We start from the raw sequence: 6,246 nt of genomic DNA on the forward strand, positions 1-6,246 counted from the left end.
AATATCCAGGAATGTACAAGGCAGCACACATAACCAGGTCCATCAAAGGCTCCAACCTTCCATCCATTGCTGCCATCTATGTGAAGCGCTGTGTCAAAAAGCCAGGCAACATCAAAAATGACCCCCATCACCCTGGTGGCAACCTCTTCTCACTGCTACTCTCAGAAGAAGCCTGAAGACCAGCACCTCTGGGTTCAGGAGTAGGTTTTTTTCCCCAATGGCCATCAAGCTCTTGAATCTCCCCTTGTTAATCACTTGATGTCTGCAAATCTCATTTTGCACAAGAATTACTGTGAACATTTATTATCTATCTTATGCACTTATTGGCTCTTTTAATTAATTTGTTTACTCTTTTTTTCCTTCAGAAATACCTGTTTGGCTGCAGCTTCTAAGAATTTCAGGCAAAGAGTATTACATTGTCCAATATGTACGACAATAAACTCATCTTTTGCAAGCAGGTTTGTAGACATCTAAAACTTAGTCTAGGTGGGAGGGAATACTGATGTACAGAATTTTAGGGAGTGATTAGTTAGTATGGAATCCAGGACATGCTCCAACAAGGACTCGTATATTCAAATGCTGTTTATTAACTTCAGTTCGGCATTCAAATCAATCATACCACGGTACCTGATAAGGATGTTGACCCTGCTGGGTCTAAACACGTCCCTCTGCAATTGGATACTCGACTTCCTGTCGAGGAGACCTCAGGCAGTCCAGACCAGTAAAGGCACCTCCATGACCATCACAATAAGCACAGCACCCTCCCCCCCCACCCCACCACCCCCAGGGCTGGGTGCTTCATCCACTTCTGTTCACTCTGTTGACCCACAATGGTGCAGTGAAACCCAGCTTGAACCACATCATCAAGTTTGCTGACAACAAGACCGTGGTGGGCCTGATTAGTAAGAATGACGAGTCAGTGTACAGAGATGAGGTGCAGCCGCTAATGGACTGGTGCAGAGGCAACAACCAGTATCCGAACGGTAAAAAATCAAAAGAGATGATTGTCGACTTCCAGAGGGCCTGGGGTGGGGAACTATGCTCTGCTGACCATTGTCGGCTCCACTGTTGAGGTAATCAAGAGTATAAAGTTCCTTGGAGTGCACTTGGCAGAGAATCACACCTGGTCCCTTAACACCAGCTCCATAGTCAAGAAAGCCCAGCAAAGCCTCTATTTCCCATGAAGCCTGAGGAAAGTTCCTCCCCCACCCTCCATCCTCACTACATTCTACAGAGGATGCATTGAGAGCCTCCTGTACAAGTGCATCACCACCTGGTTCAGAAGCTGCGCCTCCTTGGACTTCAAGACCCTGCAGAGGATAGTGAAGTCAGCAGAAATTATCACTGGGGGCTCTCTTCCTACTATGAAGGACATCTACAACACCCCTCATGCAAACTGTTCTCCCTTCTGCCATCTGGTAGGAGATACTGCAGCACTCAGGCCCTTACATTCAGATTGAGCAACAGTTGTTTCCCCTAAACCATCAGACTCTTGAATTCCCAGAACATTAGTAAACCATGATCTTTTACTGTAAACGTCTTAATACTTTAATGTGTTTTCTACCTTTATTAAAAAAAAGTACGAAACCCTCCCTACCCTGTAACCCTCTATTTTTCTTCCATCCATGTGCCCGTGTAATGGCTTGCATAGGGTGTAGAATAAAGCGATGACTCAGAGAATTGTTTTCCAGCATTTATTTGCTCCCGTTAGCAAGTAACATGGAGTGTGAGGAACATAAAGGGAGGAGCTTAGGAGCTGCAGAAGAGTTGTGCACTGCAAAACTTATTCCCACTGGAAACATTATTTGTGACACTAAATGCAAACACTTCATTGAGATAAAATTCACAAATACAGAATTGAGATTAAAAGTTATTTGAACCCATTTTTAACTCAGTGACACCCACACCCACTGAATCGTTTTCAAATAAGAGCTTCCAATACACAGAAAGCACAAAGAAAAAACTACAACTGACAATTTGCAAAAGGTATCAAGAAAACTAACACCAAAGGTATCCCATAAGGATGAAGTAGTACAAAGGCAGTGTTTATCCCTCAACCCAGCAACTGGTAATGAGGTGCCTTGTACACCCACACGACCCCAACACATGCCTAGTGTAGGCCTATGACTGAGAAGAACTTGAAGCAGTGGCACATTTTACCAACACAAAACTCTTAACCCATAGGCTATCTGATTAACGTTTGAGACAGCAAGAAGCTGAACCAGATTTGCAACCAGCCTCAACATTGGGCTTGTCCTGAACAACATCCTGCCTGAACGTGGTTTGTATGAGCCTGTCCACAGGTTTGATGGGGTGACCAAGTCTTGACCTGACCGGTGGATTTGGCTGTCTCCGATGTGCTGGAACATTCACTGCCATCACAGAACTAAAATCACAGGTTACAGACTGATCTGAAATCTGACTCCCAGGTGAGACTGAGGCGTTTTGGGGGTCAGAGGGTCATACTTGATATGTCAGCAATATCTGCCCCTGAATAATCCAATCTATAGTTCTCCTCTGGGCTCCATATTAGTTGGGGGACCCTGTCCCCCTCCCACTGTCACGGATGAGTTTTCGTCACTTACAGTGGGGTGCGCTGTTAGAATCAGACACACACAAAGTAAAGACTGTACAACAGGCTTGAATCCACAAAGACTTCCACAGAGCCAGGCTAACTGTGGCTGCAGCAACTCTGAGTGAGGCCTCAGGAGGCAGGCGCAGGCTTATATCCCGGAGGGTGATTGACACCCGACCGGGTGGGGCTTGATCCCTTCAGGCCGACTGATTGACAGCTGGCCAGGTGTTGTCCCCTTTACTCTCCTGCAGGTACAGAGGTTGCCCCCTGCAGTAGGCCGGTGGTGGTACACTCCTGCAGGTACAGAGGTTGACCCCTGCAGTAGGCCGGTGGTGGTACACTCCTGCAGGTACAGAGGTTGACCCCTGCAGTAGGCCGGTGGTGGACCACCACATACAGCAACAAGGCTTTCACTAGTAACTCAAGAAGTCACGCTCTCCCTCTCAAACAAGATCTCTTCTGTCTCTCCCACGTCAACAGTTCCTGAGGCTGAGGGTTCTGTAACAAGCATCGATGAGGTAAGGTCAGACATTTCACGTGTCCCCCATAGGGAGGAAATTGGCCAGCATCAGTAGGTTCCTGTGTGTTACCCTCTCCTGTCCAAATATTGGGTCACAGATCCTGTATGCGGGTGCCTCTGTATTTATGTGCACCATCGATCAGCAAGTTTCTTCTTACCTCTTTCCTTACTGTTGGCCAAGATCACTTCATCACTAATTCCAATTTGGGATCCCTTAACTTTCTTGTTATACAGCTGAGCATGTCTGCTCTGCTCTTTTGCAGTATTATCCTGGACAATCACCATTGCTTCTTTTAGATCATTAGTGAGACATGCCACATACATATCATAACTTGTCACATCAGAGTCATGAAGGACAGTCCGAAAGAGGACATCAACAGGTAGGTGGGGAACCCAGCCAAACTTGAGGTAAAAAGGGGGATAGCCCATTGTCTCATGGGTGGAACAGTTATACATGAATGTCAGAGTCTGAAAGTGTCCCAGCCAGTCAGCTTTCTGTTCAGGGGGCATTGCACAGACCATGCAGCCAAGGTCCAATTGAATCATTCAACACTCCCATTTCCCATTGCATGGAAAGGGGTTGTGTGTGATTTCCTGACACCTGAGACCCTCAGGGGCTCACCTATGAGCTGACTCTCAAAGTTAGCTCCTTGGTCACTATGAATGCTTTCTGGGAAACTGAAACCACAGAAATTCTGATCCCAGAGAACCCTTGCCACATGCTTAGCCATCTAGTCAACAGGCCAGTTCGGCCCTACTAGTCCATGCCATAACAAATCCCCACCCTCCTAGTCCCACTGACCAGCATCCGGTCCATACCCCTCCGGTCCTCTCCTCTCCATGTAACTATCCAGTCTTTCCTTAAATGTAACCAATGATCCCGCCGCAACCACGTCTGTTGGAAGCTCATTCCACATCCCTACCACCCTTTGCGTAAAGAAATTTCCCCTCATGTTCCCTTTATAATTTTCCCTCTTCAATCTTAAACCATGTCCTCTAGTTTGAATCTCCCCCACTCTTAATTGAAAAACCCTATCCACATTTACTCTGTCTGTCCCTTTTAAAATCTTAAACACCTCTATCAAGTCCCCTCTCAATCTTCTACGCTCCAGAGAAAAAAGCCCTAGTCTGCACAACCTTTCCCTGTAACTCAAACCTTGAAATCCTGTCAACATTCTCGTGAACCTTCTCTGCACTCTCTCTATTTTGTTTATATCTTTCCTATAATTTGGTGACCAAAACTGTACACAGAACTCCAAATTTGGCCTCACCAATGCCTTGTACAATTTCATCATATCCTTCCTACTCTTGAATTTAATACTCCGATTTATGAAGGCCAACATTCCAAATGCCTTCTTCACCACACCATCTACCTGAGTATCAGCCTTGAGGGTACTATTTACCATCACTCCTAAATCCCTTTGTTGCTCTGCACATCTCAATAGCCGACCATTTAATGCATATGACCTATTTAGATTTGCCTTTCCAAAATGTAACACCTCACACTTATCTGTATTAAATTCCGTCAGCCATTTCTCAGCCCACACCTCCAGCCTTCCTAAATCACCTTTTAATCTACAGTAATCTTCCTCACTGTCCTCACTGTGCACAGTCTAAGAATTGCCTGCAACCAGTGAACTTGGAGGAATGAGAAGTGAGATTGGACTGTGAACCAAAGAACTTTTCTGAACTTACACTCACATTACATACACATGCGCTTAGAATTGGAAGGGGGTTAAGTTAGGTTAGTGAAGTCAACAGTGATAAGTTAAAGTTTGATCCTATTTTCATGTTTAAAGATAATTAAAAGCAACTTTTGTTTATTAGCCATTTGTCCTGGTGAATATCTATTGCTGCTGGGTTTTGGGGTCCTTTGGGTTCGTAACAAGTGAGAGTTCTATCTTCCAACTGCTAATCAAGGATGTCCTTTTTGATAAAGGCAAGTAAGGTAATGTGTCAGATGGAATCAATTGAAGTAGGTACTGTAATACCTCAACAGCATGAGCCCTCGGATCAGCATCCCACTCAATGTGTGACAATAGTACTGCAGACGCATTCTCTACTGCAACGAACTGAGCATGAATGTAAAGTGAATTGCATGCAGATTGGCCATTACTACTCACTGGAGAGGGTCCTTGTGACCATTAGATGATCAAAAGACATTTTGGACTGAAGTACTCAACATATCTTTGATTTCAGTGAGAAGACTTGCTTATGGTTCAGCAAGCAGCCTATGGCCAGCATTCTCCTTGACAAATGGTATACAGCTCATGGCATCAGCTGCAGTGTTCTGTTGACCTGGGACACACTTTACCTCAAAATTGTAACTCGCCAACTTGGCTACCTACTGTTGCACACAACAGTCTAGCTTTAGCTTCATTAGAATGGGTGTCAAAAGATTATTGTCCGTTCAGACAGTGAATTCGTGGTCTTTCAGCCAGTGATTGAACTTGTCACAGACTGGCCATTTCAAAGCCAGAAACTGAAACCAGTGAACCCGTAGTTCCTTTGTGACAGAGATAACGACTTGCTGGCAAAAACAATAGGTCTGGCTCGTTCGTCACCCTCTGGAATTTGAGACAAGGCAGTTCCTATGCCATCCAAGGATGCATCAGTTGAAATCATGAAGGGTTGGGTGAAGTCAGGATGAGCCAGGACGATGCTGCAAACCAATAAAGACCAGGTTTTCAAAGGCCTGTACCTGCTCTGGTGTCCAATCGGAGGCCTTAAAGTTTAGTTTTTAAGATGTTTGCCTTTCCTTTTCACTCCTTACAATAGATCAATGAGAAGCTTGGCGATGGCAGAGTATCTGGGGATGAAGGGTTGATAGTAATTTATCATCCCCAAAAAGGATCTTATCCGTCTCTGGGATGGGGGTCACACTATCAGGCTCCATGGGGTCAGTGCTTGTCACGTTAGTGATATTTTCCACTTTACTGGGGTCAGTTGAAACACTATTCTCATCTATTATGTGATTGAGAAACTTTGCAGACCTCCTGAGGAAGAAGCCAACTTCAAGTTATGGCACCACAGCCTGTCAAGCACCGTCTCCAGATGCAGCAAGGCTGTCACTTCGTCAGGGGTAAACACCAACAAATCTTCCAAATAACATAGCAGACTCAAATAGTTTTGGTCCCCAAAAATGTAGGTC

At 45.1% G+C, this 6,246-nt stretch overlaps 1 long non-coding RNA gene across 2 annotated transcripts in view; it reads left to right on the forward strand.

Annotated features, from left to right (window-relative positions):
* The window catches only part of LOC138756046 (uncharacterized), a 67,223-nt gene extending 64,728 nt beyond the window's left edge, over positions 1-2,495 (forward strand). For both annotated transcript variants that reach the window (XR_011352696.1, XR_011352697.1), the window contains 2 exons: positions 366-458; positions 2,185-2,495. This is a non-coding gene — a long non-coding RNA (uncharacterized lncRNA). The remainder of the gene's footprint in view (positions 1-365; positions 459-2,184) is intronic.
* Positions 2,496-6,246: the final 3,751 nt, after the last annotated feature.

The sequence above is a fragment of the Narcine bancroftii genome, chromosome 3 (genome assembly GCF_036971445.1).
Source record: "Narcine bancroftii isolate sNarBan1 chromosome 3, sNarBan1.hap1, whole genome shotgun sequence".
Classification (NCBI taxonomy): Eukaryota; Metazoa; Chordata; class Chondrichthyes; order Torpediniformes; family Narcinidae; genus Narcine; species Narcine bancroftii.